At 45.9% G+C, this 26,591-nt stretch overlaps 1 protein-coding gene across 25 annotated transcripts in view; it reads right to left on the bottom strand.

Annotated features, from left to right (window-relative positions):
* FBRSL1 (fibrosin like 1) overlaps nt 1–26,591 on the bottom strand; it is a 788,945-nt gene that overhangs the window by 243,218 nt on the left and 519,136 nt on the right. The gene's annotated exons all lie outside the window — the stretch shown is intronic.

The raw sequence follows: 26,591 nt of genomic DNA on the forward strand, positions 1-26,591 counted from the left end.
AAATACTGGTGGCACTTGTGTGTTGTGATATGTGCAGGCCATTTTGGGCCCTGTGTTGGTTATAGTCCCAGACCTCTCTACAAGAACAATAAACTGGAAGGTGTTTCAGTCACACTCCAAAGCCGATTAGTTTGGGTCATTCTTGGGTCACTCTATCTCTCCATGCAACTGAAAACTCCACCCACCAGAGAGAGTGGACCAGCTACTTTTACATGATCATGATATAGGATTAAAGACAGATGTGAGTCAACTGCCCTTGATCTTGAGAGAGGCTTTTTCAGCTCACTTCAATCTCTGATTTGAACATGCAATGAAACTACAAGATAAAACCAAGTGAAGGATTGTTATCCCAGGATAACTCATCATGTAAACAAGTTCTTGACGTCTGAAACCTCCCAGTCATGCTGTTCAGCAAGCAGCCCCACCTCAAACTGAAAGGCACAAGGAAAGGCACAGGTGTGTGGGGTGGGGGAGATACCGAATGAAAAAGAATACGCAGAAAATGAAGGCAAGAGTATGACAGAAAGCAAGAAATAAACCGAAAATAATTTACCGGTCAATGACCGAAATAAAATCTACCTACCTACCTACCTACCGAAAAACACAAAATATGATAACAGGAGAAGTAAAGGGTTTTTATTTTTTTAAACAGCTCTGGCCTCAGAAGAAACAAAGGCAGAAGGTCTTCTGATGTTGCTATTGCAGCGGTCAGAAGAAGACTGAGGGGGTTACGTCTGAGGAGAGGGATATGTCACTACAGGGGACGGGGCCACTGTCAAAAGGCTCTATTAGCTCTAGCATGTCCCCCGGGGTCTTGTCTACGCAAGCGCAGGGTAGACATCCATAGTGTGGAGGACAATAGGACCACTACCAAGAATAAACAAAGCACCAAGAATAAACAAAGCATCTCTTCACTGTATGGCACTTCTCAGTTCTACCAACAATAACCAAACGTGGTATACTGTACAGCAAGGAAACTGCCTTGCACCATGTCATGAAATAGCCACGACAAAACTTATCAATTAGGACCATCACCGCAACTGTCTAATAACTAGTCACAATTTGTGACTGAATCTGAGCTAACCTTACAGAGAATAATGCAACTTTGCAACACCACTCTTCATGCAGCAAAAGCTTCGCTTCAGATTTTACTGGCCTTCTAGCCATTTTGATCAGGCGCACACCCTAGAGCTGGGGGAAGGCACCTTTGGGTCTCCAGCTGTTGTGGAAAAACAACTCCTATCATCCAACTCCTATGATGGGAGCTGTGGTTCAACAACAGCTGGAGGCCCAAGGTTGCCTAGAGCACCCTTCGCAGGGCTTTATACACGGGCCGTGAGGCTACATATAACAGTAAAGATCTCCCAGCCCACAAAGGGCACAAGCTGTTCCTGCAATGCAATGTTACTCTACTGTCCAAATTCCACAGCTGGCTCCATAGTCTGAACAGGAGCACGCTACCTTTGAACCTGCTGTTGCAAGTATCATCGCTCAGCACTCTCCAGCTTTCCAGCAGTCGGCTAAAGCAGCAATTAAAAAACAGCCGCCGTGCTTTGCAGGCCTTCACTCGGTCTCACAGGCCCCCATCCAGCTATTTATTAGATAATCCAATTACTCCAGCATGACCTTATTCCGTGCATCTGTCTCTGCTCCAAGTGTAGGGACAGCCTATCAACCAAGGGCATTCTCTCCCACACACAGCAACTCTGGGCTGGATATTCCAGCTCTGAACGTACACAGAAGCGGCTACAGAATTGCAGCTACCCCCAAATACGTCCATTTTCCACTCCTGTCATTTTCACAACGCCTTTAGCAACCGTTTGATGGACAATTCTGCACAGGATGGGCACACAAGCCTGCCAGCTCGACAGTTTTGTCACACCAGATGCCACGGTCAACAGCTCCGGAGGATTTCAACACCCTCGTATAACATATTGCACGTAGTGAGGCCCCTGAAAAACATAACAGAACCGAAGGAAGACTTAATATGAGCCAAAGCTCATATCTAGAACATTTCTGAATGCTAATGCTTCGTTAGCCCTGGAATATGAGATGTATGAAATGCCATAAAAGAAAGCAAGTGTATGTGGAGTACGTCTCCCTCAATGAATCAATGAATATCCACTCTTCCCTCTCAACCTCAACATCCAGATTATGGAGAATATAAATCGGATGTCATGGCTCCCAGGCAAACTATGTGGAAAATATTGCACCAGCTCCCTTCCTATCCGCCTTGTATTCAGGCATTCCTTTTAGGCCATGGTGGGCCTGTCGACCATGATGTCACCAGCTTTATCCAATCATGTCAAGCTCTCCCAGCTTATTTGCATGCATGGATAGCATTGGCTGGAGCACATCAATACCATGACAGATATTTTTAGAGTTTTGACATTATGGAGACGGTGCCTTTCAAGGCCTTTAGGCAAGTCACAGTCTTTTACTCTTCCTCATTTACAAGGATGTTGTGAGGATAAATGTAATCATGAAACCAATGTCCTCGTGTATTATGGTAATAAAGAGCATTTAAGCACCTGGGACAGGTAGCTCTATGGGGATTTCTGCTACGAGTTGGCAGTTTCAGGCCCACAGGATCAAAGGCATAAGCTTGGTTGTGACAAGAATCCTATCTGGGGTTTAAAAGCTCTATTTATGTACACGTTCGGCTTCTTTTAAAGTAGAAGAGTACTTTTAAGCAGTACTTTGCATCGGTCATAGAGTTGGAAGGGAAGCTTCCTCACGTAATCTTTTCCAGCCTTGTGCCCTAAAGCAGTCACATTATATAGCAGAGATTCCCAATCTGTGTTTACAGTGAGGTCAATTCAAATGTTTGGGCACCGGCCACAGAACATCTCTCCTCTCTGTGGTCCAAGCCCCCCATGGCTGCTGGGAGACTTGAGTCCATTTCTCAAGAGGGGCTCCCTGCTGGCAGGGAAAGTAAGCAACTGTATCCGTGGAATTGGCCCCTAGTGCTGAGGGATGGGTCGACATGTGGGGAGGAAGAAAAAACCAAGCAACCCTACAGACATGAGGAGCACCAACGTATCTCTTCTGAAGGGGTCCCCCGTGTCCCCCTGTAGGATCAAAATCTCTAAGGAGAAAGAGGATCTGAATCTTCACAGGGGAAAGGCGTTTCCAGCAGGGCAGACTGGCCAACTCATTAAATCATCTGGCCAAATCAAGACAACACAGGTGAGGGAGTCAGGCAGGGGGGAAGGTGAGGCAGGTGTGGGGGGGGGGAAAGTAAGTCATATAGAACTAGAAGGAATAAGGAAGCATGACCAGGGAGGGACAAGAGAAGAGAAGAGTCTGAGCAGCATAGAATAAGTGGTTTTCTGCCAAGACAAAACTTGCTCTAAAAATAAACAAACAAAAAAAAATCATATAGGTGTAAGGGAAAGACAGTGACCAGTCACTGTGGGGGCTGGCACCAGTAGAACCACTGAAGCCAAAGGCAGGCTCTGGTTTTTGGGCTAGATGCAATCGCTCAAGGAACGGAGCTCCAGCCAAACTCCCAGAAGCTCTGCAGTTCCAGTCTGCTAGTGGCTTTTGATCTTACTCAGCCGTGGGGGGTGGATTTCATATGCCTTCTGGCTGAATTTTGAATCAGGGCCAAGACTTCCTAAGCTGAGCAGGGGGGAAATCTTCTGCCTTGCTATTTGCCTGCATAAATCTAGCTGGGTGATTTGTTGTCTCCCTAGTGAGGCCTGATCTGAAGGAAAGCTAGAATCTATTGTAATGTTTCAAGCTATGTTTCCAGAGTAATATTTCAGCTTCCCTTCCAGAAGAGCAGCAGCAGTGTCTGGAAAGGGGGTGGGTGGGGGAGAGGAGCTACTTAGCAGGGCCTGAGAGATTGTATCTCATGCTCAAGATGGAATCTCTTGCTAAAGAGTGCAAATGCATGTATGTGCGTGTCCCGTGGCTGTTCCTGGTATTGAAAACAGGTTCTGGGGAACTCAGCCCTGGCTCAAATTAAGCCCTGCAGCAACCTTTAAAATAAAACAAAGGCAGCTGATCAGACCAGGAATCTCAAGTATCCAATCAGTTCAATGGGTTTGGCATCCCCCTTATGTATAATAAAGGTCACGGCATGCCTTTCTGTGGAGGCTTTAAATGATGTGTGAAAGCAGCTGCAAAACCCGGTTGGCCTCACTTCTGAGTCTGAAATGCTGGGGCAGGGAATCACGTCCAGCGGACCTGGAACACACAGGGGAGGGGTGCCACTGGTGTGAAAGCTCCTGATGGGAATAGTCACAAGATCATGCATTTTTGATGGCTGTGGCGGCCCAAGACACAGATGGCACTGGACTTGGAATATCCAGGTCCAAGTCTCCATACAGCCACAGATTCTTGGTCTTGGACTGGTCATTCTTTGGCAGCTTCAGGTCTCTAACTTTCAACTTAGTAATTAACTTTAACTAGCTGAACCCGCACAGAGCATCTGTGCGCTAGTGCTAGTGCACTCGGCCTTCCTACCCCTTCACTCAGCCTTCCTCACCCCAGAGACTTGGTGGGGCAACAGGAGGCCCCCTCATTCGGCCTCCCCCTCCCCAGACTGGGAAGGGTGACGGAAGGCCCTGCTCATTCTGCCTTCCCCCGCCAGCCGTTCGGCCTCCCCCCTCCGCCAGCCGCTCACCCTTTCCTCTCCCCGTCCCATTGCCACTTGCCCTTTCCTCTTTGCCTGCCCGCCCACTCGCCACTCGCCCTTTCCTCTCTGCTGAGCCCCCCTCCCTGCCTTCTCTCTCTCTCTTGCTGGAACTCTCACGAGATGTGCCACATACCACCCGAGATCAGCCACGGGTCACCTAAGCGTTTTACTATATAGTTAGTGGCCCTGCTCCATCCTTCAGTGCTGGTGCTTCTCTAGTCCCTATACTGCTGCTGCTGCTGTTATTAATACATGGCACATTATCGCACCAGCAAAGAAAGAAAGAAAGAAAGAAGAGCAAGGTCCTCCTCCAAGGAGTTTGATAAAGTATTGGGGAGTTTGAAAGTTTGATAAAGTATTGATAAAGTTTGGTAAAATATATCAAAAGTTTGATAAAGTATTGGGGGGGGGAAACGTGGGGATATGCACAAATCACAATTCGATCAGTGATTTGCAGCACAGCCTGGGCACTTTTTAAAGGGAGGCAACTCAGGAGAGCAGGTACACACCTGCTCCTCTGCCACTCGCCGTAGCCTCCTGTTCGGTGGTGCACCCCCCACCTGCCATCTGTCCCCCCCAGCAACCCTCACGTGATGGCAGCATTCACATGGCCTCCACACATGGTTGCTGATCACGCACATGGTTGCAGCACATGTGCAGAGGCCATGTGCATGCCACCGTTGCGTGAGGGTAGCTGGGGGTGTGTGCCGCCGAAACCAGAAGCCATGGCAAGCAGCGGAGGAACAGGTATGGACCTGCTCTCCTCCTTTTAAAAGTGCTACGAATCACTGATTGAATCGCGATTTGCGCACATCCCTAGAAAAGAGGGAGGATAGGGATGGGAGAGTTCAGTACAGTGAGGACCAAATGTGAGAAAATACACTTATATGTAGTGTAGTGTGTAGTGTATTGTTTATTTCGGCCCAAGGCCAGCATACAAAAAGAAAAGCAGCAAAAATAAATACATAAAGTAGATAAAAATACATTTAACATAAAATGAATAATAACTTATATGTAACTTAGACCAACTGCAGTTGCGTATGAAGAACATAAGAACAGCCCTGCTGGGTCAGGCCCAAGGCCCATGTAGTCCAGCATCCTGTTTCGCACAGTGGCCCACCAGATGCTGCTGGAAGCCACAGGCAGGAGTAGAGGGCATGCCTTCTCTCCTGCCATAACTCCCCTGCAACTGGTTCTCAGAGCCATCCTGCCTTTGAGACCGGAGGTGGCCCACAGCCCTAGACTGTCGGGTGAAGCAAAGGCTTTGCATTTTACATAGGAATCACTACCCTGCTCAGATGTTTGGGTGGGGGTTGGGAGTCCACCATGCACTGACTGGCAGTGGCTCCTCACAGTTTCAGGCAGGAGTCTTTCCCAGCCCTACCTGGAGATGCCAAGGACTGAAGCCGGGAGCTTCTGCATGCAAGCAGATGCTCTACCATTGAGCTATGGCCCCAGCTCTTAAGGGGAATATCTTGCAGCAGACAGAATTCACACTGGTCACCCAATCCAAATGCAAACCAGGGCAGACCCTGCTGAGCAAAGGGGACCATTCATGCTTGCTACCGCAAGACCAGCAATCCTCCCCAACAGCTAGTGGCAGCTTAAGACCTCTCTGCCCCTGAGGTGGGGTGCCAAACGTCACCTGCCTTGTGTACACCCTCCTCCCTCCCTATCCCTTTAAAAAAAAGGTGGAGGCAGGGCGGCCATCTTGTCACCTCACTGACACCCCAATAATCTGCTATCTGAGGTGAGCACCTCACCTGGGCTCATGGAAGGACTGCCCTGGGGAGTTACGGAACTGGATGCAAAAGCACACAAGCCATTCTTTAGACAGATTTCTCCTTTGCCACTTGACAAGCTTCTCCCTCATGGCTGGGAGGGAAGACAGACTTGCAGTTTCAAAGAGGCTTCGGTTAGGCTTTTAAGTTGACTTATGGAAGTGCAGGATAGTGGATGGACACTTTTGTGTCACATGTGAACAGATACCTTCTGTCTGATTCACAGATTAACGTAACGACACCTAGTTATGTTAGAGGTTCCACAACTCAAGCTGGAAAATTTGGTGTCCGAAACAGAGATCTAGACTATTAAGCCACTGAGGGAGGTTCTCAACAATGTACATAGTAAATCAATGGCGCACACCTCCTGAAAGAAAAACTCACAAACTGCCCAACCTAATGCTGTTGCTGCTGCTTCCTGAGAGCCACTGGGCCACATTTCAAACACTGTCCCCTCGTTTTTTTTCCTTTCAGAAGCTGCAAAGTCCTCCCTTACTTCCAAGAGAGGCCTTTTCCAATCTCTGGACATTCCTTGCTAATTTGGGGGTGGAAGATTAGCAGGGGCCAGGCACAAACTTTAGAAGAGACTGCCTGGAGGAACAGTGGGGGAGAATGCCTGCAGCTCCTAGAGATCGAAGAGCAGAAGGCTTTGAGGCTGGGGAGGAGAGCTGGAGCAGGGACATGCACACTCTCATTCATGCTACAAACACATCTTTTGGGGAACTAACTGCCACATGATGCAGTACATCGTTATCTGCCTGAATCAGAGTATTGGTTCATATTATTTATTTATTTGATTTATATACCGCCCTTCCAAAATGGCTCCGGGTGGTTTTCACTGAATGTTGTCTAGAATGTTCAACTAGGACTGGGGAAAGCCCAGTCCAAATGCCCGCTCAGACAGGAAACTTGCTGGGCAACTCTTGGCCAATCACTCCTCTCGCAGCCTAAGTTACCCCACAGGGTTGTTGGGAGGATAAACATAAAGTGCAGCTTGGGGCTCCTTGGAGGAAGGGTGGGATAGAAATGTAATAAGTAGGTAAGTGAACTGGCAAAAGCCCTCTGGGGTTTCAGGCCGGTATTTTGCAGCCCTACCTAGAGATGCATGAAGCCACCCAATGGCGCAACAGGGAAATGACTAGCAAGCCAGAGGCTGCCGGTTCGAATCCCCGCTGGTATAACACCTCTATCAGGCAGCAGCGATATAGGAAGATGCTGAAAGGCATCATCTCCTACTGCGTGGAAGGAGGCAATGGTCAACCCCTCCTGTATTCTGCCAAAGACAACCACAGGGCTCTGTGGGCACCAGGAGTCGGCACTGACTCGATGGTATACTTTACCTTTACTTAGAGATGCTGCCAAGGAGTGAACCTGGGACCTTCTGCATGCAAAGTAGATGCTCTTCCACTGAGCTCTGGTTCTTCCTCAACATGCCTTGAATGTTACTAATGCCCAAGGGAAGCAAAGCAAAGTGCTTTAAAAGGCATGTGTGATTTCTACTTTATGGTAATGGGGGGAGAGGCCAGGGTTTCCCTGCTTTCCAGGCACAGGATCATTCTTCAGAGAGAGGAGGTGTCAGCTGACAGGGATGCCAAATGCCCCCAACTCCAGCTGCTGCGGATGTCTCAGGGTGTTTTACAGCTGAGCTTTTCTTAACAAAGAGGATAAAGAAAATGGTGGACAACCATCCTGCCCATGGCTCTCATGAGGACTTGCCAAGGCAATCTGTAATGCGTTTGGGTTTAATCTTTCTGCGGAGGGCTGAACTAAATGCATCTTGTGCAGGAATGGATGTCCATGTGGTTTCTGTTTGTTTTTTTGAACTTTAATTTTATAGGATTTTGCTTTTGCTTTGCAAGCCATCTTCTTGCTTGACATGCAATATCTAATTAGTGTTAGGTTGCTGTTCTTTCAGCTTTTGTTTTTCTCATGTGACATTTTGCCTAAGCTTAATGCCACGAGATCTTTTATATACCGTTATCGTTGGGGACATTTCTGTTTTGTTTTGTTTCTGCCACATTGGAATTGATTCTAAGGCTTTCAAATATGTAAAAACAAAACAAAAGAGACACAAGAAAAAGGAATAGACATCCCTTTGTTGTAAACATGCACACAGACTAGCTTTACTCCATTTATTAGAAATCAAAGTGCACAAAATCAAGGACTTCTGCTCAAACCTTTTCAAGGATTTCAGCTGCAATCCTACGCATTTTTATCTGGGCGTGAGCCCCATCAAACACAATGGACTTTCTGTATAAAGGTGCTGATGAATACTACTAGGATAACACCCACCCCCCCCAGGACCACAGAGTCCTACATCTGATGGGGAGGGAGTGGGAGGAGGTAAGCAGTCGCGTCTATGAGCAGGACATCCGCTAATTGAAGTGAAATAGCTCATTTGTCTTAATTTCTGAAGCCACGGTCTCTTGGTTTTAAGAGCACGGCTTGCTCGCCATCTCCTGCTTACCCCAAAGGCTGTAACCTAAGTGATTTCAGTGCTATGCAGAGATTTGGTCAAAATCTGCTCCTTATTTAAGGGACTGCCAATATGCAAACAATTACAGCATGGGCCACATTTATTGAATAAAACCACTTAGGCATTATGTTTACAAAGTCGAAGAAACATTAAAATCCAGTGAAAAACAATTATTTTTACAGGATACATCTGCAAGCAATATGGAATTTTTTTTTCTGGCCTTTTTGGGGTGGGTGGGGGTGGGGTGGTTTGGTTAATCTGTCCGTAATAGACTTTGTTGGTGGTGTGGAAAATGTCCACATCACAGCAGTGAATTATTTCTGAAATGCCAAACTTAATAATATATTTTTTAAAGACTACAAATATCACAGGCCTTCAAAAAACCAATGTAGCAGTGGTTTCCTGACTAGTCATTCCTCTTCGTCTTGGCAGAACACTTCAGACTAATCAGGAAGAGATAGACAAATAGTTATTTTATTACAGAGACTGTCAAATAAATCAGGATGTGGCCGGCAACTATTTCTGAATCCTGCAACCTGGCTAACAAGTTTGCTGTAAAAATGGCAGAAAAAACTCTTATATACAGATTTCCGTGTGAGACTCCCTGTAGGAAAACATGTCGGCTTCGAGACTCCAAACAAAACACACTCCAAACCTAGAGTGGGTTTTTTTCTTGGCTCCCTTCAGGCTTTGGGCAGTGCACTGTGGCTCACACAGGATCATAGATGTTTTACAACCCACTAAATTCAATCCAAACTTGTTATTTTTAAAGAGGAATTTTGGATAACTCATTGTAAAAAGGTAATGCAAACAGAACGTTTTTGGAAAGGATACTGTCAATTTAATTAGACCTCAAAGCTGAACTGCTTTGACATTAGATTCTTTGTTACCATGGTTTTCTGACCTGTTCCACCCTTCAAAAAGACAAAATATGAACTTTGCTTAAATGCGGAGAAGGCCTAAAGACTATCCAGGAGAGAAACTGTACAATGCTCACAGTGCAAATATGCTGACTTGCTATGCAGTCCCCTGAAAACAACACAGGCGTGTATTATGAGGTTTAACTCGGACATAAGGACAGAGCCTCCAAATCCCTCATGGATGAAGAGCAAGCTGCATTGGTCTCTGACTCAACAGGTTCCACTCCAAGGGCTATCATCCCTTGAGGAAGACAAATGGTAGCTCAGTTCTCTATACCTGGTGTATAAATAACTTAATCTTCCCCTTGTGCTACCCAAAAGAGCAGCACGGCCTGCACCACAATGGGCTTTGGCGGGGGCTCCCAGCTTTCTTGTGATAAGTATACCCTTTCTGTTGCAAACCTTCAGCTCAGGTACCCCATTGGGAGGCTGTTCTCACAAGCAGCCAAGCCTGGGTTTGGCTGCCCATAAGAATCGCCGGGATCCACACAGATCCTGGTGGTACCTTGATGACAAAACCTGCGCCGAAGCCCGGCTTTTAGCCAAAATTAAGGACGCAAACATGCCCTTAACCCGGCTGCTGGGATCGTATGCCAGCACAAGCCTAGTGTGCTGGCATACGATGCCCATCCACTGGGGGAATCCACTGGTGCACTGTGGGATACCTGGCACCGGGACAATGAGTCCCGGCTGCAGAGCAATCCGTGCTGCTCTGCAATGCACAAGAGCAGCAGGGATCGTGTGTGAACGCTCTCTGTGCTCCCACTAGGGAAACCATGATCATCTGGGGGAAGGCAAGGTTTGGGACGCCTTCCCTCCACCCGCCCAGTAGGTTGTATGAATGGCCCCAGAGACTCTGTGTGTGTGTGTGCGCACGTGTACACACACACACACACACACACAGACACACACACACACACACACACACACTTCAGTTATGAGATAGGCTACTCCAGTCACTGGCTTACATCCAGATTAAGTTACTCCCACTGAAATTAAGGGACAGGTTTGTGTGTCCTATTAATTTCAAGGGGAGTAGTCGCCAATGCTAATTTTCTGAAGCCTGTCAGTCAGGCAGAGGGGAGGGTTATGCTGAGCCAAACAGGAGCAGAGGAGGAAGGTCTTCCCTCCCCTTCTGCAGGAGACACCTGGCTGAGGATGTGTCCACTTCAAGCCTGCAATCTTCAGATGGGCAACAAACAGGGCAACAAATAACGCGGCTGCAGCATGGGGAGGCCAGAGGATTCCCTGGGAGTGGGAGCCCTTCAAGTACCTCTAGGGGCACTGGTACTCCCTGTCTGTCTTTATGGGAAAACCAGCAGCAATGCAGGGATTACATCTTCTCATGCAACATAACTTCTTCAGCATGAAAGCAACCTACAAATGACACATAGCAAAACTCTTCACCATTAATCCATCTCAGTTATTTAGAATATAAACCCACTCAGCTAGGATGCTCTAAAGAACCTGACATTCTCTTGACGGTAAACAAACAGTGGGCTGTCTGTGGAGGTGGCAGTAAGTACTAAATTACTACTACAGAAGATGATGTAGACACTGGACACACAATCAGTGGAGATATTTCCACCAGTGGAAAGTTCTAAATGTTGGTCTTCACAATCAATCACCTTCACATTTGATCATTTATAACCAAGACAAAGGTAGATTTGGGGATGCTTCTGCTCAGTGACAACCAACTCAGCATACATTCTAAGATGGATTTGCATAAAGATGCTTCAAGTATAACATTCTTCATCCAACAGAGCATAAAAGGGGATGGCCTAAAGCAGGGGTTCCCAATCTGTAGTACTCCAGATCTTGCAGAACTACAACGCCCATTGCTCCCAGTCACAACACACCGGCTACACAGAATACATAGAACCCCTGGCCTAAAGGAACAGATGCAACTAGCTGGCCCTGCCAGAACATCTGCACACTAGGACTTTATTGCTCTCCTTAAAGTCCTGCCACAACCCCTGCTTGTGTCAGCCACCCCATCCCCCACTTGCAGCCACTCCCTCCTCCTCTCCTCCACTTCCAGCCACCCCACTTCCTGCCACCCTCCTCCATGCCCCACTCTCAGCCACCCCCTCCACGCCCCCACTTTCAGCCACCCACTCTCTTCCACTCCCTCTCAGCTGGTCTGGTGGTAGGAAGCATGACTTGTCCCCTTTGCTAAGCAGGGTCCACCCTGGTGGCATATGAATGGGAGACTAGAAGTGTGAGCACTGGAAGAGATTCCCCTTAGGTGATGGAGCCACTCTGGGAAGAGCATCTAGGTTCCAAGTTCCCTCCCTGGAAGCATCTCCAAGATAGGGCTGGGACAGAGTCCTGCCTGCAACCTTGGAGAAGCCGCTGCCAGTCTGGGTAGACAATACTGAGCTAGATGGACCAGTGGTCTGACTTAGTATATGGCAGCTTCCTATGTTCCTAACCACCGCTGCCTCCCTCAGCTCCTACCAATGGCCTCTGATGCTCTGCCAGGTCTCCTCACACGAAGGATGGCCAAGCCGGGGAGGGAGAGAGTACTAAGGGCCATCCATGCAGGCTAGCTGGGAAGCCCTGGCTTTGCTGTCCTCGGTGAGGCGTCAGGGGCCAGCGTTTGGAGCTGAGCTGAGTGAGTGAGTGAGCGAGCGATGCCGCTGCTCTGTCTTCGGCCCCCCTGCTCCTTGGCAGCAGCTGCCCCTCCATCCACTCCTCAGCCTCCTCCTCTGTACTCTCTCTCTCCCTCCCTCTCTCTCGCCGAGTGTTAGAACTCTCGCGAGATGTGCCACGCACCACAGGATTTGTTACATACGTCTTAAGGCTTTTAAATCTAAAGAAGATTCCTAGAGCTCTTGGAATAAAATGTGCAGGGCTGCAGAAACCCTCTAGTCTTCTAGTCTGTGACAAGTGAAAAATGATGCCTGACGAGTGAAAAAAAGTCCTGATGAGTAATGTACCAACAGAGCTTGAAGAGTATACTATTTTGTCTGGCTGATAAACTGAGCCAACATTTCTTCCCCCCTGAAAATGTGCATCTGCCTGAACCAGTTGTTTGCCATAAACCTTCCCTTCCGTGGTTATGTAACTGGCTGAAGCAAAGAAGGAATGCCCATCATAGCCAATTCATGATTGGAAGTTTCACACAGTCAAGCTATGGCCAGTAATTGCAATAACTGTAGTTAAGACATGGGGTGGGAGAGTGGGGAGTAATGCCTGAACTCATTCAAGGCCTGTGAATGATAAGAGCAACGCAAGTGTTTTGGCTGGGAGAGCTAACGTTTCCTCTCTGTGGCAGAGTTGCCGCTTCAATAAAACCCCATTGACTTCTTCTGCCTGCACTATGACTTGCATTACACTGATTTAATTGCACGACAGTTATTCTGGGCCATAAAGGAAAGGCGTATTGGTGCCAACTGCTACTCAAAAGGAAATAGGAGGTCAGGAAATGAAGTTTCTGTGTTGCATCTTCGCTGTTTATGAACTCATTAACCCTGCCTGCAAACGAAGGCCCAGGTTGTACGACAAGCACGAGAACACCACCGAACTTGTCGGGAATGAATGTGGAGATAAAACGGAAGGGCCGTATACCTGTCAGTGTAGAAAAAGGTGGGATATAACAGACCAAGTACAACCATGATTCAGATGCACTTTTAAAATGCTCGGTTTCTCAAGCACCAACATTAAAACAAGCTGTGATATAATTTAGTTCAAGCAGCACAGTGATAATCCTTTGCTCCTATCAATCTACAGTCCTACAGAGATGGGCATAAACATGTCAGGCTGGGATGCTACAGAGAGCTGAGAATAAAGATGAACAGGTGGAGCCTTTTTTAATTAAAGCAAGCAACTAAAATGTTCTGTTGGTGGGCCATCTTTAAAAGGTGCCAAGGAAACACCAGAATTAGACAAGTGATTAAGAGATTACTTGGATCCCCCCTCTGTTTATTAAACTATTTTGTGTCCAGACACAACCCAAGAGATGCACAGGCTTTGCCAGTTTGCTGTGTGAGAACCAGAAATCTTCCCTCAAGAAAGGTCTTCTGTTTGGGGGATATCATCTTTCCCCAGTATTCAAACCACAATATATTGCTTCTAGGGGAAACGTAATCCTTTCCTCAGCTAACTGAGCAAAGAGGCACCTTTTAAAAGTGGTAATTCTCTTTATTGAGCAGGGGGAGAGCAACTGGCCCTATCCATCCCCAGAACAGCATCCCTCCAGTGGTTGTTGCTGGTGCCAATCTCATGTTCCTTTTTTAAGATTGTGAGCCCTTTGGGAACAGGGAGCCATTCTATCTATCTATCTAGCTAGCTATACTTATGTAAAACCAATTTGGGAACTTTTGTTGAAAAGCAGTATATAAATATTTGTTGTATCTATATTCGTAAAAAGCAGTATATAAATATTTGTCGTATCAATATTCGTAACAAGGGCCTCTGTGATGAGAGTTGTATGCATGGTTTCACAAGTGCCACAGACAAGACATCGAACTGAGATATCCCACACCTGCCCCATAGTATGACTAGGGTTGGAGTTTCCAGGAATCAGCACCAATCTCCAATCAAGCATCACAAGTTGGAGATTTTAATGGCTTTATATTGTGAAAAGTATCAAGGGAAGGGGAGATCTCCAGGAATACAACCCTAGTTGTGACCTAACACTAGCTATTAGCTGGCAACTAAGGGACTCATTCTGGGGAAATTAAATTGGCCTGTCTCAAGGTAATGGGTGCTCCTCTTTGTTTCACTTGTAACAGTGAATCTGAGACTTTCATTTGTAGTCTAATAAAGGCAAATAGAATAACATAGGTTGAAGGGCTGGGTCTTTGGACATGGCTGTAAAGGTGTCGCTTCCTTCCCTAGCAAAGGCAAAAGGGCAGGCAAGTAAGCCTTTAAACTCTCCATTCTTAAGACTTAACATTTCACATTGTCAGTAGGGAAAGGAATTAAAAGTGCCAGCAGCTATCTAGATAGATTTTTAAATCCCCTTTTTCTCTCCCTCCCTTCCGCGCCTGCTGCATCCCTCAGCTTCAGAGAATATTTTCCCCACAAATTGGTTTTAAATTAAAGGAGGTGATGAAGGCAATGTGCCGTCTCAGCATTTTCCCAGGTGCACTTAATCTAATTTCATTAAGGAGATCAGAACTGATGATTGCTACAGCCGAAACATTAAGTCTGTCCATTTTTGTATAAAAACCATTAACTCTGTCAAAGTATCTGTGGGTGGGCTGTTTATTATTGGAGATGAAGGCACGCTTTGCTTCCCCAATAAACTGTCAGGAGCAGTAAGCCACAAATTAAGTTAGCTGCTGCCAAAGATTTAGGCAAAAGGCCTCCAACTAGTTCTGACACAGGTATACAGGAAAGCCAAGGGAGAGGAACCTTTAAACAACCTGTCAGTGCTGGAGGAAAGGCCTCTTGGAAGCAAAATGGACTGGAGGACTCAGGGTCTGGCTGCTGCTCAGCTTCTTAATGAAACCATCATGGTTGTCTCCAGATGAATACAACCACTTAACTTTAGTGTCCATGGCAAAGCGAATAGTTAAAGTCCCTTCCTGGTGCATGATTACATATCTCCGAGGGAGGGCAGGACACTTCCTTGCCGGTTTTGTTGTAAACTGCCCAGAGACTTGCGTTTTGGGGGGCATACACATGTGCTAAATAAATAAATAAATACATGGTTAAACCACTTTTGAAGAAACCTGCATTGGATCTCTCAGAGCTAGGCCTGTCTCCAATCTTCCATGGTTGGGCAAGGTGATCAAGAGGGTGGAGGCTTCTCAACTCCAGTCAGTATTGGAAGAAGCAGATTATCTGGACCCATTTCAAATTGGCTTTCAGGTGGACTATGGGATGGAAACTGCCTTGGTCGGCCTGATGGATGATCTCCAATCAGGAATTGACAGGGAGAGTTGATTGGATCTCTCGGAGGCTTTTGATTGATTGATTGATTGATCAATTTATTTATTTAACATATTTTTATACCACCCCAAACTTGCGTCTCTGGGCAGTTTACAAAATAAAAACAGAAAGTAAAACATTTGATCTCTTGGGGAGTCTTTTGGATCTCTCGGTGGCTTTTGATACCATCAACCGTGGTATCCTTCTGGACCACCTGAGCGGGTTGGAGGTGGGAGGCACTGCTTTGCAGTGGTTCCGCTCCTACCTCTCAGGTAGGTACGAGATGGTGTTACCTGGAGATTGTTGCTCTTCAAAATGAGAGCTATTATATGAAATCCCACAGGGCTCCATTCTATCTCCAATGCTTTCAAACATCTATATTAAACCCCTGGGAGAAATCATCAGGAGATTTGGAGCAGGGTGCTATCAATATGCTGATTACATGATCTATTTCTCCATATCAACTTCATCAGGGGCTTAACCTCCCTAAATGCTTGCTTGGAATCGGTAATGGGCTGGATGAGGGACAACAAACTGAAGTTTGTAAGAGATATTTGAGATGGCTCAAAGTTTCCCTTTCCTTGCAAAAGGGAGGAATGGAAAACCTGGGGACATTCAACAGAGGGATGCCATTTCTTGCCAAAGGCTGACTGTTATGATTCCCCAAGATTCATAAAAGCACACGGACAGGAAAACTAAGAGGTTAACAGTGTTTTATTTCTCACCCAAATCTCAGTGGTTTTCAGCATGCAGGAAGACCAACTTAATCATAAAATAAAAATGTCTTCTGCTCTGTCTTACAAGCTGAATCCAAACAAGGCTGAGGTAGAAGGCTGGAACTTAGGAAGTGATTTTGATCTGCCTGTTCTGGATGGGGTTACACGCCCCCTGAAAGATCATGTGCATAGCTTGGGAGTACTTCTGGACCCAAACTTCTCCCTGATATCTCAGGTTGAGGCAGTGGCCAAGAAGGCTTTTTATTCAATTTCTCAAGACAAACGACCTTAGAACAGTGGTACATATGCTGGTAACATCCAGGCTTGACTACTGCAATGTGCTCTACATTGGGTTGCCCTTGTACGTAGTTTGGAAACTGCAACTGGTGCAGAATGAGGTAACCAGGTTGGTCTCCAGGGCCACCCGTAGAGACAATATTACTCCTATATTAAAAGAACTACACTGGCTGTCAATTAGTTTCTGGGCAAAATATGAAGGGCTGGTTATTACCTAAAAGCTCTGAACAGCTTGGACTCAAGTTATTTAAGAGAGCACCTTCTTCTTCAAGAGCCCCGCCACTATTAAGATCATCAGGGGAGATCCAGTTGAGGTTGCCACCGGCTCGTTTGGTGGCGACCCAAAACCAGGCTTTCTCTAGGGTTGCCCCGGGGCTCTGGGACACACTCCCAAATGAAATCAGAACTTCCCCATCCCTGGTTGTTTTTAAATGACTTTTAAAAATACAGGTGTTTTATCAAGCTTTTCATTTATGATGTTTTAAAGTTTTAAATATTTATTTATCGTTATTTAAATCTGTTCTATATGATTTTTAAGTTTTACCTGCTGTTTGCTGTTTCTTTAAATTGTAAACCGCCCTGAGATTTGATATAGGGCGGTACATAAATATGAATAAATAAATAAATAAAATAACCAACCAAACAAATAATACTCATTCAGTGGGGAGAGAGCTGACTTCTGCAACACACAAACAAGATAACTGTAGTCTGTCAGTCTATATCTATTTTTTAAAATTTGTTCCCACCTTTCTGCGTATGGTGACTTAAAATAAAACAATGCTATTTGTTTCAAATCTATTCAAATCTAATCAATCAAATCTATTAAGAAATGAAGATCAGCCCTAAACAGCAATATTAAAGTAACTGAAACATACATAGATAGCTTTTGCTAAATCTGATGGAAGCTATACCTAGATACTTCCACCCCCCACCACCATTATTGCCAGGAAATAAATTGATTGCCAGGAAATTTAGGTCCAAGAAAAGGAAGTACTTTTTCACACATTGCATAATAAACGTGTGGAATTCTCTGCCACAAGATGTGGTGACAGCCAACAACCTGGATGGCTTTAAGAGGGGTTTGGATAACTTCATGGAGGACAAGTCTATCAATGGCTACTACTCGGAGGGCTACTGGCCACCTCCAGTCTCAGAGACTGGATGCCTCTGAGTACCAGTTGCAGGGGAGTAACAGCAGGAGGGGGGACATGTCCTCAACTCCTGTCCGTAGAGGCCCCCACCGGCATCTGGTGGGCCACTGTGTGAAATGGGATGCAGGACTAGATGGGCCTTCTTGGGCCTGATCCAGCAGGGCTGTTCTTATTATTTTTTCCATTACTTTGCACAAGATCCAGCCATTAACATATCCAGATTTTCCAGGCTTTCCTAGAGATACTGGAAGGCTGGCCACCCTGCAGTCAAGGCCAACAGCCAGAGAGTAAGCAGGAGCCTGGTCCGCAGCAAGCCAGGGACTGTGCTCTGCTAAGAAGGCAGCAGGGGCAGAAAGAGAGGCTCCCCGTCACCATACTGAATACCAGCCCTGGCCATTCCAGGACATGCATGCTACATGCCCAAATCAACAGGAGTGGATGCTGCACATCCTTGTCTGGTGTCTGAAAAGGCTCTGAGAGAGGGAGCAGGCACTTTCCTGGGTAGCTCAGAGGTTCGGTCCTAGCCTCAGACTGTGAGATGCCTGGTTCAAGCCTCAAATAGCCCAACATAAAGAGCTGGCCGCATGTGGTGAAGCAAGATTTAATCTGAGGCAGGGGTCAACTGCAGAATCTCTGCTTTGCTTCTGTTTTTTAAAGACCAGGGCTCGGCATCTCTGTGCATGTACAAAAGGCCTTTCCCTATCCACAAACACACCCTATGCATCTGGGGCTAGGGGCCAGCTCTTTTAAATCCATGGCTTCCACTCAGGCTTGAACCCTCACACCTTTTAATGAAGAAACAAAATCAACCAGAGCTTCATGATGCAACAGCTTCCTTCCTGGGGAGGGTGTTATGCCGCAAGGCCAGAAATACACCTCTTGCATGTCCCACCCAGAACTGAGCTTTTTGCTTTACTGCTGCCTCTGTGCCTTGCACTGGAAAAGAGGCATTTGCATATAGATCCATGTATACCGATGAGCTGAAAGCTGATAAGGAAGACCACAGTGGCAGGCCTGTAACATAAACATAAGCGGATGGGCTCTCCCCGCTCCCTGGCCACCAGACCTGCTTTATTGATCCAGTGGCAGCTCCTCTTCATCATGTGGATATGTATTTAGAGGCATTAAAAAAGCAACAACAGTGGGTTATTGATCGGCTGGTTGATGCAATGGTTCCTCTTCTCTCAGCAGCAATGTAGTAACGACACCGACTAACAGAGAGACATGCTGCTTAGCGGAATGTTATTGCCAAGACACTGCAAAATCCACTGCTCTAATGGAAACAGCACACATGTGCGCTGTGTCAGTGTGCCATCCCAATGCCAACTTCCTCTTGGACTCCTCCGGACACTCTTCCATATTTAACTTTGAATGGCCTTTCAATCTGTAGTTAAAGCCAAGCGAAAACTGCTTTTGTTTCCACCAGCACATCATGGCCCAGTTCATACAAACATTACTCTATCCAGAATGAGAAAGGAGCATCCCCCTTCCCGAGCTAGAAAGTTATGATCCAGCACACCATCAGGTTCACCTGTGCCTGAGATCTTCCTGAATCCACTCTCTCAGTGGTTTTCACTATTTTTCGAGCGGGGACCACTTTGGTTAAAAAAACTTTCCGTGAGAGCACTTTTCCCTTTCAGAGAAACAAAAACCTTTTGAGTTCCAGCACCATCTTGGAAGGTGGGCACGGAGCACTGGGAAGTGTAGCCTTTTCTGGCGTTTCCCCCACAGAAGCACAGCACTGTGTGGTGGGAATGGTCACCTCTATGCAGTGCTGGTGAGGGGGCGGGGGCATCATGCGAGTTTTCAGCGCTGGCCGAAGCTTCTCACAGACCTAATAAATAAACGTGCACGTGTACATAGGAAGAGCCCTGCTGCTCCAAACCAAAGCCAATCAAACCAAAGCTGATTCTTCAGGAAGATAACCAACAAGGCAACAGGCCTCTCCCACTGCTGCTCTCTAATATACCGGCCTACCACAGATACCACCTACCAAATCCACCTTCAGCATTGACACATGCACATCAACACTTCACAGTCTGATGGCCACGCTGCAGCAGGGCAGATAGGCCACTTGCAGATTCCATTCCTGGTTCAGGAAGGAAATCCACGGTGAGACTATTCCAGCGTGGTGTAGTGGTTAGAGTGCTGGACTAGGACCGGGGAGACCCGAGTTCAAATCTCCATTCAGCCATGAGACTAGCTGGGTGACTCTGGGCCAGTCACTTCTCTCTCAGTCTAACCACAGGGTTGTTGTGAAAGAGAAACTCAAGTATGTAGTACACCGCTCTGGGCTCCTTGGAGGAAGAGCGGGATATAAATGTAAAAATAAAATAAAATAAATAAATAAATAAATAAATAATAATAATTCCAGCCACTGCGTATAGTGGGGGAAATGGCTGTGTGGCATAAGGAGCAGCCTCATAGAGGGTTAGGCCCATGCGGACCTGTACTGTCAGCCTGAATCAGTTCTTTCCCAGCTCTGCTTCCCAAAATACTTTAATTGGAGGAGCCAAAGATAGAAAATGGGGCCCTCATACATGTCAAACATATGCTTGATCCTCTCTTCAAACAAGACCACCATAGCTGAGCTGGCATTTGCCCACTTGGCCACACTGGCCAACTGAATCCACGCCCAGAGAGCAAATTGTAGTAACATGTTCGTCTTGTTTACAACCTTTTTGTCACTGAGAGGCTACAACAATCCTATTCTAAAGATAGTATTGTGACCATGTAATAAAGAAAACAGATCTGTTTTCAATAATGATACATTGCCGCATCTGTCAGACCAAGGCTTTCCTTTATTAAACCAACCACCTTTATCCAGGCATTAAACAGATGTCAGCTTTCTAACTCTTGTTGTTTCTTCCTTCAGCTAATGTCTCTGGCTTCTCAACTTTTTAATCTTTAGGAGCCAGCAAGTCTGCTGCATTCAGGAAGATCACATACCTTAACTGTGTGCGATTTTCTTCCCTTTGTGTGGCTATAAAGGCACACAAACCAAATACGCATTCTTGCAGAGCTAGAGAAATCAGAGAACAGGATACGTTCGCCAAGGTGCCTGGGAACAGCAGGGAGAGAAAGGTGTGCACTTTGCTCTTCAAGCACAAGTATGACAACCGGGCCGGGTGTCTTTTGAGCATCCTTGTGAAGGTGGCAGCTGGCATCCCCGGCCTCAACTTCAAAGACGCCAGGCCAGACGTTCTAATAAAGGGGAAGCATTCCAAAGCTGGGAGAGAAATGGGGAGTTTGCTTTGGATGGGCACAAGATGGCGTTTGGAATGGAGGTTGGGCTGCTCGGGAAAACTCTCTCCTTTCCCAAGAAAAGAGAACAGAGTTCTTCGGTGCTACCCCAAAGGGAGGAAACTGACAGCTTCAGGCTAATACGATGGTTTGAAATTGGGCTGTCACCTGATCAAAGAAATCGTAGCAACAGGGTCATAGCTAAAATTGGGCTCATGTGTTCCAAGAACATGCATGCCCCCCTCGGAAACCCCCCTCCCAAATTGGGGCCTTCAAACCCCTTGGCACCGCCTCACTCTCCAATGATGGCTGATGCTACTTCCTTGGTATCACCACTTCCTGGCACCACCTTCTCCTAAAAATGCTGCCTCCCTGCCACTGCCACCTTCATTTTCCTATTGTGCTCATGGCGGGGAGTAGGCAGATGGACTGTTTTCTCTCCCGAGTGGGAGGGGAAGCAGTCCATTGTCTCTCTCCCACCATGAATACTGGCAGACAAATGAAAATGGCCACTCAAGTGCCCTAAGGAGCGCCCTCAGAGCGCATGCATGGCCACTGTAATTTCTTTGCTGGTACCTGCGGTGAGAGAGAATCAACGGACAGTTCCTTGTCCCACACAGGAGAGAAAATAGCCCGTCTACCTGCTCCCCGCTGTGAGCACAGTGAGGAAATGAAGGCAGCAGCAGTGTTAGGAGGAAGAGGCAGCAGGAAGAGACGGCTGGAGGAAGTAGGGAGTGGTGTGAGGGGACTAGCGTCAGTACCCCCCACCCGCAAAAAAAATACTGGGGAGTGGGGAGCTTGACAGGCTAGCTACATGGGTTTCTGCAGGGCTAGCAACACCACCAAGTAGCAGATTAATCATTAGTTGATCAAATTAGAAGGAGGAATAAATGAGAAAGATATAGTTTTGAATATTATTATTCAGTCCGTGTAACCAGACATTTTTTGATGGCAAACACTGATAAGGAATGAAGTAGCAGGAAGAACTGCCCCGTATGGTCTGTTTTCAAGTAGCCAGTAACGCGTATCATAACATATATTATCATCACATGGAAAAGCAATGAGTGATCATAATTTCCTTGTCCTTTGGTCAATGACCGTAACTAAACTAAACTAAACTAAACTAAACTAAACATAATTTCCTTGAAATGTTTGATCGCACTTAGCAACCCTTCTACCACTTACAGGCAATCTGGGAGGCAGGTCACTGTTTCCCCACATCTTAACAATGGGGCAAGTGGGGCCCGAGATATAGAGTGGATGGCCAGAGCATTTGGTCCCAAGACATGTGATGCTTAGCTGAAGCTAAGCAGGTCTAGATCTGGTCAGTAGCTGGATGGAGAACAGCCTGGGAGATCTCATGTATGGTGCACATTGAGTTCCATGGTGGAAAAAAGGCAGGACATACAAGTAATAAAGAAATACAATTTAAGAATTGCCCAAGGTGAGTTAATGACAACTCAAGGACTTCAGTATAGGCCGTGCAAGTCCAAGTGGACCCCAAAATGAGACACCATTAATCATTATCATGCCATGAAATCAATTTCATTAGTGTAAACTAAGGCTGGTCATTTGGTGAAAGGAATTACTGTGAATATCTCACTCCAACCTTTTTTCTTTTTTCTTTTGGTTAAAAATCACTATTCCTTTCAGCTCCAGATCTTAGCTACTTGAGTTTTTAAGCTTTTGCCTGCCACCATTAGAATACAAAATCAAACCACAGCATAAATACACAGCAAACATTTAATTAACTTAGAAATGCAATGTCATTTGTAGCCCTACCCCTCCCTCCTCAATGTCTTATTTAGTAAATGAAGAAATGCCGGATATCTAACCCCTGATTTGTTGAGCTCGCTTATGCTCCAGGTCCATACAATTAAACTGACAACCCATAATTTCACTCGCAGCAGTTGGGAGCCCAAGAATGAAAGAGCACGAACGTTGAATTACTCTGAAAGAAGGTAATAGGTTCTCCCTCTTCCCCCACCCCACATTTTATAGTTAATACGGTTCCAAACATTGTTATTAGCAAAAGTCTGAGCAACATTTTGGAATAACTATGAGAAGGAATTACTCATTCCCTCATTTTACGCAACTTGACTTTTGGCTTTTTCGCAGAATGCCATTTAGTGGAGCACATTACCAAGCTGCTCACCACTTTTCATCAGAATGCTAAAGCAGGTAAGAGACAATAAGAGGAACTGTTGATGGTTTATATTACTCTATTATGTTAATGTTCACTAAAGTATGCCATAAGCTCTCTCATTACATGTGTATAAACCAATTCTCTGTGGTGTTATTCCTGTGCTAAATGCTATAACTACATAAATCTTGAATTAATGGAGACTTTATAGTTCCTGAAAATGAAGGGTAATTGCTATCTGTTAATGCTGTTGTAGCTAGTAAAGGAAGTATATATTTTCAGTAGCAATGTTTATGGGCCGTCAGAGTTACGCCACCATTATTGCCACACAGTGTGGAAGACAGTCTAATCTTATCATGTTGGGTTCCTTGTCGTCTTCTCCCTCTGCAGCAAAAAACATCCATTCCAAACTTAAAAATCACCCATAGTTCATATTCCACTGCACTATGACAGAAGCATCAGCCTTCAACAAACATAGCCAACTAGGAAAACACACACACACACACACATTTGTTAAAGACCTTGACAATTCTGGCTTGCATGGAAAACTAAGCAAAAATGGGGGCAAGGTGAAGTTTGAATATAAGACTGTAGATTTGACACTGATAGTCACATGGAAAGAAATCCAAGCACTGTAGTGATGGATCAACTACCTGATCCCAGCAAGTATTCTACACAAGTAGTGGGAGTAGTTTAGTGCTGGGCTGCATGTCTTCATCTGCAGCACTTCAGTGAACTTTGCTATTTTGGGGACTTGTCAAAGGGGGAACTTGGATACTTTCCCAGGTAGCCCATACAAGTATGAGAATCTGGGCTGGGGGAGCAGCTTACTACTAGTAGTAGAATGGCAGTTCTCCTTCCTTTTTGACAGAAAAATGGTACCAGCTTTGCAGTCTTTGTGGTAGCTGCCACCTGCCACCTCCCCCCGCCCAAAATGCACAAAGGGCATTCAGTGCATTCTAGGAAAGGAAATGGCAAGTGGCAGCCATTGAGAAGACTGGCAGTGTTTAAAATGCTACTGCAACTGCCGCATGCAGAGATGGTCAAAAAGAAAAGAACCAACACTACTCTGCTGGTGGTGGTAAGCCTACCACCCCCCTGAAACTGAGTCTGTCACTTTTGGGTGGTGCCCCCCATAAAAGTGACAAACCTCCTCCTTAATTTTTGTAGCCAGAGAAAGCAGTGGCAAAATGACAGAGTGAGAAATGCAGTTCATGGGTGCCATGAAATGATAATATGGAAAATAAATAAAATACATCTGTTGGGATTCTGTTGGTCCCAAGAGCCAATCTCAACCCACCAGGTCCTTTAAAACCCCGTCCTGCCTCAAAGTTTGTTCTTCGGTTTGATCCACCTGAGACTTGGATCCTAACCCTTGCCCAGTTTTGAACCATGCACTTGCATTGGGCCTGCCTGGATCTTGACCCTTGCCCAATTTTGAACCATGCACCTGCATTGGGCCTGCTTGGACAGGCAGCTCTCAGTGGGTCTGGGAGCCTAGCTGTCTGGAGCTAGACCCTTAGCAAAGCCAGACACCAAAAGAGCAACCTTCTTCAAGTCTTCATTGGTCTTTGCAAATATCAGGTATCAGAATCTGTTGTTTTCCAAGGACCTCATTGCAGAGAGACACAAACAATAAGCCCTTTGTGGGGCTCAGGGCAGACACATTATCATCGCCTGCTCCATATGGTATCCAGACCTGAGGCTGGAGCCTGGTGCAAGCACCAGACCAACAAGGAAGTCAGCATCCTCCACTTTGGTATCTGCTTTGCTGCCATGAAATATAGTCCCGCTTAGAGGCAGAATATCTGCTTAATAGAATGGATGCGTTGCTTCTTGTCTTTGCAGATCAAAGAAGAAAAGCAGAGAAGATCTAGAAACATCCTCTCTGCGTGTCTCTCTTTTGCAAAGGTTTGTTGTGGTTAGTCCATAAGTGGAAATGAAGCATGATAGCTTCCCCCGCCTCTATATGTAGACTTATATAATCTGTACCAAACGACATAATATTCTTTCCTTTGCTGAGAAGGACAGTTAGGTTACCAGGCAAATGCAATGCAGCTTCCTCTGAAGGTAACCTCAGATCCCACATTCTGAAAGCTAATCAATGTTGTTCAGATTTCAATTTCTTCACTACAAGGTGAAGTCAAACCTAATCTAACAAACGTCAGTCTCAGATGTAATGCTGCTCGCCGGGCCTACCCAGTGTAATTTAGATAATCATTAATAGCATAGCTGTATACTAAAACTACATGTCACTTACAACTTCATCTGAGCGTTGACTGGCAGATCTTTTAAGTAGTTTTTCTAAATGATTGCTTTTTTGCTTTCTTTGATTGGGTAAATGTGAGAAATACTGCGACTCAGTGTCAGAAATAATACAGCGGTGTGTGTGTGTGTTGAGTTTTCCCTTTTCCACCACATATTGCCACCCTCTGTTATCATGAATCTAGATGGGGGAGACAGAATCCTAAAATATATACTGCAAAGAGCTATATGAAGAGACAGAAAGGCAGAGAAACAGGTTTCAATGAACAGCTTTAACTCCACCAGAGTTCAGCCTCCTGGGTGGCAAAGCTGCTGTTTCCAGCCATCATCACCAAGAAGGGGCTCAATATGGCAGGCATCCACTCTGTTACCATTTATAGGCGACAGGCTAGGGCTGGTTCGCTCTCTAAGGCTTTTAATGGGTGATCGGTGACTGCTGATTCTATAAGTCCATTTTTTAAAATTTAGTTTATACACCGATTAATCGCTTTCTAGCTACAGAAGCTCTCAGGGCAACTTATTTGTAACTGTTTCTTTATCATTTTATTGCTGCACTTTGTTTTATTCTCTGTCCACTACACAGATAACACTGCTTGCCACTAACAATGTGGGCTTTAGTCCATGAAAGCATCATATACCACAACCTGTTTTGTCATTAACACTTCACAAGACTCTTTGTTTCCATGTGCTAGAAACTGCCACTATGAATTTGACAGAGCAGTATTTAAAAGCTACCTGAAAATTAATACAAAATTTTTATCTCTGGCTGTATCTAAACTACCACTTACTATATGCACGTCAGTACAACACTGGCCATTGAAGTCTACATTAAATGCACAACTGAACGGCACGGTTTCCACTGAAGTGTTCTATATAGATAGAAAGGGGAGTATTGTATTGGTGTTTGCACTGTGTCTGGTGCAGTGCCAGCACCACATTGTCCCAACTTCCCCTTTTAAAAGGCATGCCCTGCCCACAATTCCATGACAGAGCGATGTCAACTACAGATGCCAGCACAGTCGTGGAGGGATATCTGCTGATCTGGAACAGGTTAGGTACAAGCAATGAAGT

Source organism: Hemicordylus capensis, chromosome 15, assembly GCF_027244095.1.
Source record: "Hemicordylus capensis ecotype Gifberg chromosome 15, rHemCap1.1.pri, whole genome shotgun sequence".
Lineage (NCBI taxonomy): Eukaryota > Metazoa > Chordata > Lepidosauria > Squamata > Cordylidae > Hemicordylus > Hemicordylus capensis.